Source organism: Myotis brandtii, unplaced genomic scaffold (assembly GCF_000412655.1).
Source record: "Myotis brandtii unplaced genomic scaffold, ASM41265v1 scaffold154, whole genome shotgun sequence".
In the NCBI taxonomy this organism is placed as follows: domain Eukaryota; kingdom Metazoa; phylum Chordata; class Mammalia; order Chiroptera; family Vespertilionidae; genus Myotis; species Myotis brandtii.
The window spans coordinates 6,233,713-6,249,168 of record NW_005355584.1 but is presented as its reverse complement, the minus strand read 5'-3'; the positions used below and the strand labels follow the sequence as shown (position 1 = coordinate 6,249,168).

Sequence of the window (15,456 nt, the reverse complement as noted above, 5' to 3'; positions counted from 1 at the left end):
CGAGTGAAAAAATTTTTGTGGACCGGGCCTCTAGTATAGAATAATTCTAATCGTGGTGGCAGCTATTAACAAGTGTGAACATATAAAGAGTGAAGCAAAAATGGGAAATCCACAAATCCACAATTTCAGTGGAAAATTCCAACAGCCATCTCTCAGCATTCCGTAGACAAGTTAGTAAGGATACAGACTGGGGACCACACAGTAAGCTTAATCTAGCACACCACCTAGAGAACACTGCCCAGAAGAGGCAAATACATCCTCTTTGCTTATATGGAACATTGTAAAGATGTCCATCTACTAGACCGAAAGGCAAACTTTCACAAATCTCACAGAACTGGCTTATACAGAGTGCAGTATCCAACCACAGTGCAATCAAATTGATAATAAGCAGAAAAATAAAATAACCCACAAACATCAGTAAGTCCAAGAGCAATTTAAAATAACTCGAGATTAAGTATAAAATCAAAACAGAAATCAGAAAACATATTGAACTGAAAAATTTAAAAAATTCTAGAGTATCAAAACTTGTAAGGTGCAGCGAAGGCATTACTTAGAGAAAAACTCAGGCCCGTTGAGTGTTTGTGCCTACAAAGACAAGAAATTAGAAGAGTGATTAAGCACTAAAGAAATTAGAGAAATAACAAAAGTAAACAAAAGGAATAGTAGGAACGTTCAACAAAGCTAAAAGCTATGATTTTCAAAAGACTAATAAATTAACAAACCACTCTCAAGAAAACAGAGAGGCGGTATAGAGAAATAACATTGGGGGGAAAGGGGCAGAACCCACACAGGGGCTGGGAGGCACACACCTTGCCCACAATGGCGCCCTGGTCCCTGGAAATCCCCTGCCACCCAGTGAGCTAGTGAATGCCTCCACTGCAGCCTCCCATAGGGATCCCAGAATATATTGTAACAGAGATTCCACAAATGGAAATGCTTTTTAAAAGTCAGTACTATGTTCTAAGTCACAATCAAAATGCCTGTGGACTCGCCGCTCACTTTCTGAAACATACTTCCCCAGGTCAGAGGCACGCTGTCCTCTGAGGTGTAACCCAGCTGGTCACCTTGAGCCATAAGCTGGACAGTGTCTCAGGAGTGTGGGGTCCAATGCTATCTCTAAAGTGTCCCACTTTGTCAAGGACCCTCCTTAGGCAGAGTGCATGACTGATGAGAAAGCAATTCTAAGTGTAATTTAGAAAAAATTTTAAAAAGAACTTTTTAGTTCAAGGAGGCAAGAATGTAAGTTTAGAATTATGTTTTCTAGAGAAGAAGTATGGATGTACACTTATGTTCAAATAAGCAAATGGCTGTGATAACCTCAGAAAAAATAAGGCAATCTATATCTAAGGTTTTCAATTTCATTAATAAGAAGAAATATTCCACATAGCTTGTAATTTTGTAAAATAAACCTCTCTTAAGGAAAACTAAGATTACCCATCAATGACAATATGCCAGCTAAGCCTGGGACCGGGCCTGGGCTGAGTCAGCCTGTTCTACATGAAACCTCGTATAAACAAAAGCTCTTAGGAAAAAAAAGGGCAAGTTCTTTTGTTTTAGGGACCAGGAGTGCAACAGAAACAAAATATAATAAAAAATGAAAATCCAGGTACAGGAATTATGCATTTCACACTGAATAATTATTTCTGGGCTGCCCGTAAATCCTCTCTGGTAAGCTGTGCATCTAAAACTCACCGAACTGCCAAGGGGTAAACGCGGCTCCATCCATCAAGCAGCCACTTGACAAATACATTCCATAATAGAAGTTTATTTTTATGGGAGGCTGAATCAAGGACTTTCCCATGCATACAAAAACTTGTCAAAATTATTTATGAGTCTTGCTGAGACACACAATATGTCATATCAAACTCCCACTTCCCTCCCAAGCACAGACTGTCAATATCACTGCTACTATCAATAACTCGGGCCTCAGGTAGAGGCCGGGCGGAGGTCACTGTCCTCCCGCTGGACGAGAGTCTCTGACCACGTGCAGCTGGGGAGAGGCCACTCACCACCTCCAGGAGGGGTCCTTAAGGTAAGCACGGGGATGGTACCCAGAGACTTTGCAAAATGGGAACATATGCCTGAAAAATTATGGTTGATTATGACGGAAGTAAAACAAAAATAACAGAAGATATCCCATCATTCATTTTGCACACAAAATATTAGTTAAAGCTGACAAAACAAACCACTGAAAATCAGGACAACAGCCCTTCCTGCTGAAGGCCTGTTCCGAAAGGTTATTTCCGTAGCTTGAATGAGATGGGCTGAGGCGTTTCTCAGGCGGGGAGGAATATGCGTGTGAAGGCCATGTGGACTTGGCGCTGTCCTCCACTCCCGCTATCATTTTATTTCAGAGGCAGCATTTCTTTTTAGTGAGTCAGGCCTTCCGTTGCTCTGACCTGTCACTGTCCCCAACACAGGTTTCTCACTGAGAATCACAGAAAGTGTCCAGTGACCCTGGAGAGAATTTACAGCGATAGTAAAGGTATTCTTGTTTTTAGCTTTGCGGGCAAAGGAAGCCACATTCTCCTAAATTAGCCCCAGGAACTAGTCAGACAGAGTGAAAGGGTGAGTATTTCTCAGTGCCCCCCTTATCCTGAGAAAAAGGCTGTTTCCTCACTGCCATTCACTCGGGAGCTGTGACACACACCAGGAGAGGCGGAGAAGCCCGTGAACTGGCTGAGAGACCACATCGTGCAGACCAACAACACTGTGGCTACCTTTGGGCCATGTGGCACTGGATGGGCAGAGAGTGAGAAAGGGGCTGTTTCTAACACAGACTGAAACATGCCCTTGTGGAATCTGCCCACAACCGACTGCTCGCTCCCATTCCACCTGTATAATCAGGGAGATAAGCAGTGGCCAGATGTTCCTGGTCCTAGCACCACTGCCTGTCCTGCTGTGATGGCTCAGCTGCCTCCTGGGACATCCCCTCCAGGGGGCACTGGCCCCAGGTTCTGAGTAGGTTCTGACTTCAGGTCAGATGACCTGGTCATTTTTATTCCTGTGTCTGTCCCAGCGTTAAGCAGAATTTTATTCACACTTGACACTACAGAATCACACTCAGTCCAGAAAGCAGGGTCTGCACTGGGAGTAGACAACACAAAGTGAATGGCCAAGCATCACCTTGGATGCTAGAAATGTGTGACTTTATCCTTGCATGTGGCCTAAATTCACTAGTCTTGGTGTATGAAATTAACCTTTAATTTGACTCCTGGAATGCCTAAAGTTAGTAGTTAAAAAAATTAGAGTAAAATGACAGAAGCCTACCTTTTTCTGCAGAAATGTGGGATGACTACTTGCCAAAGCAAAATTTCCCTTCCCGTAATCCAGAAAAATTCCTGCACAAGAAGCATCTCCCTTTCGGTTTTGAGGTGAATTGAGGCCTCATGCAGAGCTGGGGCCTGAGCCCAGTTTCAGGCCTGCCTCCGGAGCCTACAGTTTGCCACCCGCAGCTGGCTGTCTCCTTCCTTTGAGAGCTCCGGCAGGTTTCTCGGCCTGGCCGCTGCTGGCCCTTTGGGCTGGAGAACTCTGAGGGGGCCCATTCTGTGTACTGTGGGGATCCACAGCACCCCGTCCTCTCCTCTCCATGCTGGTGGCATCCCCCACCCCACCAAGTTGTGACATCCACAATGTGTCCAGACATTGCCAATGTCCCCAGGGAGCAAAATGCCCCCATCCCGGTTGGGAATTAATAAGGGTCTAATCAATGACTGAAATGACACACTCTCCTACTTTTCACTGTCTATTCTCTGCCCCATCTTTACAAAGGACACTCGCAAAACCTTGGTTTCTCTGTTGTTTCTGCTCTTAACGTCTGGGTATGGTCCCTGCAGGTTGGCATTAATCAGGTGACCAGATAAAATGCAGGACTCCACTTCAATTAGAATTTCAGGTAAACAACAAATAATTTTTTAGTATGTCACAAATATTGCATTACTATTGTTTATCTGAAGTTCAAGTTGAACTGGGTGTCCCATATTTTTATTTGCTAAATCTGGGACATTTCAGGGTTGAGAAAAGAAAAATCTCGCCTTGTGTTTACAGGTAGATAGAAATCAGCGTCAGAGATACAAACTTTGCATTTCAGATAACTTCTGAGGAATGGTGCTATCACACGTGTTAAATATATTGCTTTCCTTTGGTAGTTCTTACTGACAGTGCGTTAGTATTTGCTAGTTCTGTAACATAGGCATTTTTCATTATTACTTAACCTAAAATTGTGCTTTGTCCAGAGGCTGTTAACTGTTGTCTAACAATGGTTTTTAACTTTTAAAAAAGGTCTCTCTTTAACAAATGTCCATTAAATATGTAACTTTCTGGAAATTTTATGGTAACATCTTTAGGTTCTCAGTCCAATGCCAACTAGGAAGCATCTCATACTATCCTGACATTCTATACATGATATTAGTCCATTTACTATACCCTCTAATCTTCTTATACTCTAATGGTTACCTTCATTATGCCCAGAAAATCACCAAGTGCATGAGTTTTTGCTCACTTTACTCCACCTATCTTCCATTCACCTATCTGCTCAATCTTTCTCTTCCTATAAGTCAACATCAATTTTCTCTCTCCCACTTAAAGCTACACACATAAACGCACACCATTAAAACAACTCAGACAATACAGATATACATAGTAGCCTACACATGAACACAAACCACTAAAACAACTCAGACAACAGAGATACACGTAGCAGAGAAGGTAGGTCCCCTTCAGAGTTCTGTGCCCATTACTCTATTTGCAGACACACTAACAGATTCGTGTAATACACAAGGTTTACATCTTCATAAGCAGAACGGAATATTACTCATGTGGGGTTCCAGTCTGTGATAGTTACTGGGGCCTTTCTAGCTTACCCAACCATGCCAACCTTTCAGTGTTGACTTCTATTGTCATATCAACAGTGCAGACATGGCCCCACCTCCCTCCATTTTCCCTCTGTGCCAGGAACATGAGAAGGAAACATGAACATGTCTGGTGCCTGCCGCTGGGGAGCTCAGGGTCTGGAGGGACCTCATCTGACGGGCACTGATGATCCGGCACAGGAATTATCCACCTGTAGCAGGGAGCTTCAAAAGGCAGTCCTGGAAGACAGCCTACAGAGCGCATGGTGGGTGGAGCAGGGACGGGGGTTCTGGGAGAGTTGAAAAGGGAGAAATAATGCAAAAGTAAAAATGGATGGATCTTTATAAACTTAAACCCAATGGCTACTTCTTGGCAAGTTATCACTTTAATCACCTAAGAATGGATGTGCCATGTTTGTCTTCGAAGGAAAAGTTGTCTGCTGAGAACAGTGACGCAGGCACACTTTAGTTCAGAAAGCCATGTTGGCCTAATTCATACTAGGTGGATGACATTTCAGTAGTATCCTTTGTGGGCTGGGCCCTGACTGGTCTGTTTCTGCCTCTGTAACAGGACCTACCGTGACCGTGAATAATAGCCACCCTTTGTAACCGTGATAACGTGACAAACTGAAAAGCACTTCGCAACCATTTTCACTTTTTATCCTCCTAAGAATCTTCTGAGCTAGGACTATATTATGCCATCTAAAATTAATTATTTGTGGCCCGGCTGGCATGGTTCAGTGGTTGAGCATCAACCTATGAATCAGGAGGTTACGGTTCAATTCCTGGTCAGGGCACATGCCCGGGTTGCGGGCTGAATCCCCAGTGTGGGGCATGCAGGAGGCAGTTGATCAATGATTCCCTGTCATCACTGATGTTTCTCTCTCTCTCTCTCCCCGTTCCTCTCTGAAATCAATAAAAATATATTTAAATAAAATAAATTGTTTGTGACTAGGCAATACAGTCACCTGTTTCAGAACTCAATGATAATTCAGTAAAGATAAACATGAGACTATAGTGAAAATGAGTAATGCCCTAAGTATAATGTGTACAGGCAAGGTGGACAGACTCTCCTGGGAAAACGACCTGGACAGACCACATCACTGTGCTGGAATACGGTCCTCTAGTGGAGGGACAGGGACCTTCCACATTTCAGGAGGCCAGAGGTGGCGGCAGGCCTGCAAGGGAAAGATGGGGCCAGCTACAGAGGAAATTCACTTGATTCAGAAAGAAATTTTACTTGGTATTTTCACTTTGCCTTCGCTGAGCTGGCTGGGGAAGAAAAGGAGTAAAAGCATCTCTGCCCCAGGAGAACGAAAGCCTTGTTAAGAAACACTGCCCATAGAAGAAAGGTTCTTCGATCTGCAGTGAGAGACCCGTGTTCACACTCCAGCTCCAACACCAATGGGAAGTGACACTGTGGGGATCACAGTCCCCCGGGCCAGCCCCAGCTGACAGCTGTCACCCAGGCTCCTCACCTTGAAGATGCAGATAAAACTCGCAAGTCTCACATGTGTGACAAAGACTCCATGGGACCATGAATGTGGGGGTGATTGGCTTGAGATGTATAAACGTCTGGGTCACAAGGAACAGTGGAGAAGAATACAGAGTAGCATGAACAAGTTAAGATTTGGTAGGAAATGTCTTAGGAAAAGGTGATGTCTTCCCAGCTGGCTCTGAGGGCTGCGGAAAATCTGAGTGGGGACATGGCACCAGAGCATCACAGAGTTTCGGAGCTGAGTGACCTCAGTCATGTCTATCATGAACAAGTGGACACTGCCTTGGCCAAGATGACAGCAGCCAGCCGATATGGGAGCAGCTAGAGACCAGGAACAGGATGCCCGGGCATGGTGGGAGCAAGCAACTTCAGGGATGAAGAAACATTTAAACAATTTTAATAACTGCATACTTATTTCAGTGGTCAGAAGGAAAACAGTCAGCTAGTCCATCAGAGCTGTGATAGCTAGGGTTGTAGAAATGAGGCAGAAAGCAAGAATTCCTCACTGACAGGGAGGAGAATGTGTTAGGCGTGCACTGGAACTGTAGGCATGGATGGCTGGAACACTTGGTTGGGGACAAAAATGAGGTGCTTGTTGTGTGTGTGTGTGTGTGTGTGTGTGTTTAAATTGAGAGGTGGGTAAGCAGAGGTGGAGGGAAAGAAATCTACTTGGAACAGGAAGAAGAGAATAAACTGAATCCAATGTTTCAACTAGAACAAATGTTTACCCCTCTGACCTTCCCAGTGCTTAGGGCAGTGATGGCGAACCTATGACACGCGTGTCAGAGGTGACACGCGAACTCATTTTTTTGGTTGATTTTTCTTTGTTAAATGGCATTTAAATATATAAAATAAATGCCAAAAACATAAATCTTTGTTTTACTATGGTTGCAAATATCAAAAAATTTCTGTATGTGACACGGCACCAGAGTTAGTTAGGGTTTTTCAAAATGCTGACACGCCGAGCTCAAAAGGTTCGCCATCACTGGCTTAGGGCAAGACGGCCAGAGCTGTCCCATCACTTTCTTAGGCAGGTGAGCAGTTAAGTCCCAATCACTTCACTGCATGCACACAAATTATGGTGATTCAAACCTCACTTGGAATGGTGACAATGACCTTCTCATGGCATCGAAGGGGCCAAGGGGAAAGTCCAAACTCACACACCGTAGTACTGCTTTACCCCCTTCCTCAGAGGCTCCCCTTCCCTCTGCAGTGCACCTGAGCAAACACTTCTCTTTCCTTCTGTTCAGCCCAGTGACTCCGTGAGCAATGCCGCAGGACAGGCAGCCACCGCAGGCCGACAGCGGCCCCTAATTGCAAGGCTCTTATGAGGGTGAACCTAATCATTCACTGAATTGTTGAGCTGATGGGATTCTTGTAACTGCTTATAAATTGATAATCTAAATTAATTCATTCCAGCAGAAATCGATTTTGCAGCTCCTTGAGAGCATGTACTAATGCTTACCTCCCACTGCTCGCCGCATCCTATGCTTCATAAAACTGGTTGGAAACAGCTGGATCCAGGTGACCTGCTAGCTCATTAAATCTGTTCCATGTTCCTTCTGGTAAATGATATTAAGCTGGAATGTCCTAACGTTGATTTTTTTCTTTAATTTTATGACAGAAATAACCTAATTTGTAACACAAAATAACAATCTCCTTGGATTACTTTGCCTTGTTAAAATATTTTATGCATTTTTCATTTACACAAAGGTAATGGAAAAATGCTTAAACTATCTGTTATTTAAACCACAAGAGAGATGTTACTGAAAGTCTGATAGCAACAAAAATGATCGTCTCTTCATAGTCTTTACTTTATATCTGCAATAAAAGGCGGACAATTCAATTCATTGGTTAGTAAATAAAGTGCGATGGTTTTTATTTTATTTTCTCTGCATTGCTGGAACTAAAATCAGATTGCTTTTTAAATTCATTTAGAAATAGGATTCATTACTTTCCTTTCCTCTTTCTAATCTAGAAACTAATGTCCACTCAGAACCTCACATTTTCTTCATCAACAGGAGTTGTAACCTAATTCTAAATCTTATATTAAAAGAATCATTTTCCAGGCTACTCTCTCCCAGGTTACTGAGGTTGAGGAATGAAATCTGAGCACCTGCTGTTGTGCAGGAGAGTATTAGATACCCACTTCTAGTAACCTCCTGATTTCATATCCGTTTCCTAAATAAATTATAAAATAAAAACAGCGAGGGTGCCAGATCAACACAGGGAAATTTGTCGTAAAACCTGTCAGGAGATAGAGGGACCACTTACTTTTATTGCTATATTAGGTGACAGGTGTTTCTCCAATCAAGGGAGGTGACCAATCAAAGCCCCTGATTCTCCTTCAGATGCTCTGACACTGACAGGAGCCACACTCATCATTTTATAGCCTCAAAAGCTGGAACTGTTAACTAAGAAAACCCTTCTTGGTCTGCCTTTCTAAGAGGAACCACCTAATGGCAGAGACTTTAAACAGGCTGATCCACATAAAACAACCCCTAAATTTATAAACATTTTAAAACTGAACATTACTTGTTTAGTACTAAAAATGAACTCTAAATACTATCCCTAGCACCGAACTCATCATGTGATAAGTGAAAAATATCTAAAGACCCTAACTACTTATATCACAACAGTTAAAAACAGGATTTTAGCCCAGCTGGAGTGCTCAGTGGTTGAGCATCGATCTACGAACCAGGAAGTCACTGTTCAATTCCCAGTCAGGAACATGCTCAGGTTGTGGGCTCGATCTCCAGTAGGGGGCGTGCAGCAGGCAGCCAGTCAATGATTCTCTCTCATCATTGATGTTTCTATCTCTCTCTCCCTCTCCCTCCCTCTCTAAAATCAGTAAAAAAATATATTTTTTAAAAAGCAGAATATTACCATATTAGGAATAAATGACTATAATCCCAATATTTTACAGATTTTTTTAAAATTAATTTTTGCTTTGAGGTACACAGCTCATGATAAAAATAATGATCCAATCACACACTCAAAATGCACGTGGATTTCTGTGATCTAATGCAGTTTTCTAAGGCAAAGAAGAAAGCCCTTAGCATCTCTCAGCTGGGAATGGCATGTAGCCTTCAAGTCTGTCCACTTCTGCATCTCCCAGCTGACCCCTTCTTCAATGCCCTCCTTAAAACGAATGCAGAATTCACTGACAATTTCTTTGAACACTTTAATTTAGAAAAACAGAGAATAGAAGCACACTACTGCACAGCGGGATGTACGGCAGAATGACCAGAGCTACATGTGCATTGTCGGCAAAACACTCCAGACCTGAGGCAAAGTGCTGCGTTCAAGGGGAAGTTACTCTGATGGTATAATGCCTACAGCTGTGATCTTGAACCTCCCTCTTCACAACCTGCCCACCTAGACCCCAACCCAGGGCAGACTGGTCGCTGTTGTACAGTTACTGTGGTGGCTCCCGTCCAGCGTGCACAGGGACGTCTCCTCGGCAGCCCGGGCACGTCAATGTCCGCAAAATTTCCAGATACCATTTCTCTGAAATTTTTATTTTATTCACTTTTGTGTCCTCAGTTATTTCTTCACAGGAAATCTGTATGATTTTCAGCAACTAGTACCTTGACCCAATTTGGTTTTCACTTTTCATTACTTCTTACTCAGAAATAATTTCAAACTTACAATTTGCAAGGAATAGTACAAAGAATCCCCTTCCACTTTTGTCTCAGTCCTCACTGTAAACGTTTTGCAACATTTGCTTTCTCTACTCTCTCTCTATACACACATATTATTTTTTCTGTTATAAACCACTTGAGAGTAGGTTGCAGAACTGATGTTCTTTTACTTCTAAATATTTCATTGTGGGCTTCCTAAGAACAGGGACTTTCTCTTCAAATTATATAAAATGCTCTAGTATTTTCCTTTACAAGAAAACCAACAAACCTACATGATTCCCAAACCCCAAACAGTCAAACACACACAGGATACAAAGACAGAGAAGTCTGGGTCAGGACCCACACCAGTCCGTGCACTGCACTACCTGGCCTGCTGGTCAGCTCCTCTATGCTGGGACAGTCCCATTTTCCGGATCTTCCCGGCTCTTGTCACTTATTAAAAGCACAGGCCAGTCACTGAGCAGAATGCTCCTCTATGTGAGTTCACCTGATCCAAACTGTTTTCAACATCCTGTACCCACAAAGCATCTTCCATTCACTTCAAGCATTTAAAATCCAGCTCAAAATACGTTTTTCCAAAGAGCCTTGCTTTGGTTAGAAAAAAGCAGGGCTCTTTTGCTGCTACTTTCTTGCTGAGTATTTTGTGTTTCAATGTTTAACACTCTTGCTTCCAAATGATTTTTAAAAAACACCCTTATTGAGGAAATACTTAGAGTCAATGAATTAGATACAATTTATATGTGTGGGTTAATGAGTTTAACAATTATATGACCCTTGTAACCACCACAAAAAATAAGATAAGGATATTTCCATTACTCAGAAATGTTTCCTCATGCCCCCATCCCCGCTCCAGGAAACAGGTCTGGAGCACGTCACTTTTGATTAGGGTCACTGTTACCGATTTCACAGTAAATGGAATTGAATAGCTTACTCTTTTGTGCCTGCTGAGTAATATTCCACTTTATGGATAATTGGCCTACCTACCCATCTGTTGGTGGCACTGGGGTTACTTTTAGCTTTGGGCTGTTACGAGCAGAGCTATGATAAGCATTCATATGTAAATCTTTATATGGACATATGCTTTTATTCCTCTCGGGTAAATTCCTAGCGGTGGGATTGCTGGGTCATATGGTAGATGTATGTTTAATTTTTTAACTTTATAAGAAATTGTTAAACTGTTTTCCAAACTGGCTCTAGCACTTACATCCCCACCAGCAATGCACGACAACTCCAGATGTGCCACCCTCACTAACATTTGGCATTTGCAGTCTTTTTCATTTTAGCCACTAGTGGCTGCATGTCATTATAGTTTTAATTTGCATTTCACTGATGACTGGTAAAGTTTATTAGCATCATTTTATGTGTTCTGGGGTCATCTGAATATCTTCTCTCACATATTCTCTTTCATCAATGTTTCCTTTTTCTGGGCTGGACTACTTGTGTCCTAGCTAAGAAGTCTTTGCCTACACTACACCAAGGTCAAAAAGATTTTCTCCTATGTTTTCTCTTATAAATTTTACAGTTTTAGCTTTACAGTTAGGTCTATGATTCACTTCAAGGTAATTTTTGTGAAGAGTGTGAGGTAAGGGTGATAGATCATTTTTTGTTATTTATTTTAGCCCTGCCGTGGCAAGACACTCGGGCAATGGACATGAACCCTCTCCAGTTGGGCTGCAGGACCTTGAAAGTAAATAAACTCATTCCTCCCAGTGGGGGTCCATCAGCTGCACGGACTCGCACTGGGAAGAATGAGTTTGTCTGAGTTCCACCTCACACCATTCCTACAGTTCGTTTTGACATGTACACATGTTGCTTTCCCCCCTTTCATCTGTTTCACTCTTCCTGCTCAGAAAACTCTGGGGCCAGGCAGATCCTTGAAGAATTCCCTCCCAATGTAATACCATGGCTGCCTGGATCTGCACCCACCCGGGTCCACTACCAGAACTCCCAATCCTGCCATTCTTCCCCATTCTCGTTTCCACAGCACTGCACCTTTAACAAACCATATGGCCTACTTACTTATCATGCCTTTTGTTTTGTGTCTGTCTCCCTCCAGGGAGAGACGTGCTCCACAGGCAGGAACCTTTGTTTTGTTGGTTAAAGTACCCTCCATGCTCAGAACAGGGCCCAGCTTAGTGCTCAGGAAACCTGTGTGGAACAAGTGAGTCTCCTGCAGCTCTCACCATGGCCATGGTACACAAGCACAGATTCAGTTCTCACGATGCTGCGGTCCAGGTGAGAGGAGATGAGAGTCCTTGGACCTGGACGTCCGACCAGCACCCCTGGTTCAAATCAAGGCTGGGAAGTGCTAATTACATGAGGTTCGTGCAGAAAAGTGAGCCTGGATCTATTCTTGTCTTTCAAAATTGTGTGATGGGACTAACCAGTGCCGGAGGATTCTAAAAAGGGGACTTGCTGAGCTTTAGGCTTTAGATCAGGGGTGGGCAAACTTTTTGACTCGAGGGTCACAATGGGTTCTTAAACTGGACCGGAGGGCTGGAACAAAAGCATGGATGGAGTGTTTGTGTGAACTAATATAAATTCAAAGTAAACATCATTACATAAAAGGGTACGGTCTTTTTCTTTTTTAGTTTTATTCATTTCAAACGGGCCGGATCCGGCCCGCGGGCCGTAGTTTGCCCACAGCTGCTTTAGACACTGAGTCTAGGAGGCACCTGAGAGTTTAAGCAGATGAAGTGAATTAAGTGAAGTAGCAATGGCCACAGTGAAGATTTACTGGGCTCAGAAATGTTAGAGAAATCACTGGACATAAAGCTCAACTATTTCATAATACTATGGAAAGCCCATTAAGGTAAAGATAAATTTTAGGAAGTGCTAAAGAAAAGCCATGTTCAATTAGTACCAATATTGAACTTATTGATTTAAAAAAATATACGTACATAAGGTATAATGCTAGCACCCCATTTTCAAAAGAATAATTATCATACATGACATCTCTTCACTGAGAGAGATTACTAATCTTAAAAATAGAATTGTCAGATTTCTACTATATTTGCATTTCTCTAAATGTTAGTAGTGCCGAAACATTTAAAATACATGGTTCTACAAGCCAAGCATATTATAGTAGGAAGGCTGGTTAAAAAACAGAGCCATGTGATGTCTTACGGCTCTCACTCTATTAAACAGAGCCCAAGTGGAAGTGTGTGCCTAGAACCAGGGAACTGAATTTGTACCTAGTCTCTTCCGCTTTCCTCACATTTTGGTCTACAGGTGTTAATCTACATGGCACCCAATTCCTAAAATATAACTTTCTCATGATTTACTTGAAGTGTTATAAGCAGATAATCAAATAACTAGGAAAATGTCTAACTGAAAATTCAGTGTGCAGTAAGCGAGACACATCCCACAGTGGTTTAATAGGCTGCCACCCTTGGTGCCACGCCAGCCCTTCCCCAGAACTTCTCAGATTTCATCAATCTTTGTTGACTGGCAGCTCAGCAGCTCCCTCACCTTCACTGAGCCACAAACATGTCTGGGCCATCTGTGTCCTAAAGACAGGGAGGACATACCGGCTTCCCCTCCCCCACAGTCCAGTTGACATTCTTCAGTAAAATACACAGAAGAACAGATTGCAGTTCACCCATAGGGCAGTTTCACATTTCGCAAAGCTGTATGGTGCACAAGTCTCATCCATCCCCATCTGAGGTCGTCTCAGACTGGAGGCCAAAGTCACAAGCCGAGTGTGAGTTTTGTTTTGCTTCTGTTGGGAGAGTGAATATGGCAGTGATGAAAGCTCAAGAGTTTCCCACAAACCACTGCTGCAAAAAAGTTCAAAAGGAGCTGAGCCCTAACACTGATGCTGTCTGAATCATCTGTGGAGCTATAAAAACCCTGGCTGACTGTTCAGGAAACCCTGTCAATTCCTTTGCTTTTGAAAGAGATTTCTGCAGTCACCTGCACAGTTTCAAATGTTTAACAGCATTCAAAAAGAGAAAATAATCAGGGAGTGCCAGAGTGAGTCAAACCCAGGAATTTAAGGGAGAAAAGATAAAATTAAGACAAAATTTACTTTAATGACCACAATTTTGCTGTAATTTTTTTCCCTTGGCAATTGCTCAATTTAACCAAAACCAGTTCTACTGAACTTGGTTGAGATATAGTAAGTGACTAAGTACAACATTTGGTGATGAACTTCAGGTTCACAGAAGGAACTGAAATCTGCACAGTGTCTCATTTGTCTGCTCACTCTCCCGTGACCCCAGGGACCTCAGCCTCATGGATGCTACTGCCTTCACTCAACAATATCAATAACAAGTCACAGAGCCCACCAAGACTTTTCCTAAAAGTTATATTTTTGAATCTGGTAAAATATAATTTTAAAAAGTCTTAGCTCAGGACCTCATAAGCTACTTAAGGGTATGTGAATTTATAGAATACCTATTTAAAAATTAAAGTTATGGATTCAGCATATAGAAGGTAAAGAAAAATGTAAAGAAAATACCTACCATAGAAAAGCATCAATTTTTTGTTTTTTTTATTGACTAACAAACACAATTCTAATATCTAAAATGCCAAGTTCATAGGATTTTCAGAAGAAATAACAAAAAATTGGTTCTTGCTGCATGCCTTTTTTTCCTCTCGTGCCTTTTGAATAATCTGTGTCATTTCACTGTATACAGAATAACAGCAAAGGGAGCCCAGGCAGAGCAAAAACTGCTGAGTTTTTACAAATCTACTCAGTTGTGAAACCACCACCAACACTGAGAACTGGGACATTTCCATCACCCCGAAAACGTGTGGGCTGTTGCCATCAACTCTGTGCACCCCTGTAGTCAATAACCTTCCACGTCCTGGCAACCAAAGACATGCTGTTACCAAAAATGCCTTCCTAGAGTTTCACATACATCCATTCATTTGCATCTGCTTCTCTTACTCAGAATAATGGTGCTGATGTTCATCCATTTTGTGAGTTCATGGCTTTTCGCACCAAGTAGCATTCCATCACCATCTTCTTTTGATGGGTGTCTGAGTTGTTTATTCTGAATAAAGTTGCTATGAGCACTCCTGGACAAGTCTTTAAGTAGACACATGTAGACATGAGCAGGAGAGGCTATTGTTGTGCTTCCCCCTTTCCAGCACACACACTTATTTGAGAAGATAGGATTCTACACTTGAGCTTGGCACTTTATGTAGATGCTCACTGGGTCTGGTAATACAGTATGACCTATAATAGTAAGCCCACCATTCTCTTCATATTGCTGCAATAAATTTGACAGACATTGATGATGTTACCATCTATCAAAGGAGCTATAAAATAAATGTGATCTTAACACCTTTAGACTTATCTGTCTATAGATTAAAAGCTTGAAAAAAGTCACTTGTACTGATAAAACCACATGATTTCTAGGCAGTATTAGCTTCTCAATGTTAAATGCATTTTAGGAAAAAGCATTTAAAAGTATTTGTGGTACTTTATCAACTACACTTGCATTTATACATTGAT

At 42.2% G+C, this 15,456-nt stretch overlaps 1 protein-coding gene across 4 annotated transcripts in view; it reads right to left on the bottom strand.

Annotated features, from left to right (window-relative positions):
• The window catches only part of ZNF407 (zinc finger protein 407), a 384,238-nt gene that overhangs the window by 40,454 nt on the left and 328,328 nt on the right, over window positions 1-15,456 (bottom strand). Inside the window, exon 10 of one of the 4 annotated variants that reach the window (XR_001361154.1) lies at window positions 7,976-8,169. The exons of the other annotated variants lie outside the window; for them this stretch is intronic. The gene's annotated coding sequence lies outside the window, so the exon portion shown is untranslated. Of the gene's footprint in view, window positions 1-7,975; window positions 8,170-15,456 lie in introns of those variants that run through there. 4 annotated transcript variants of the gene reach the window in all.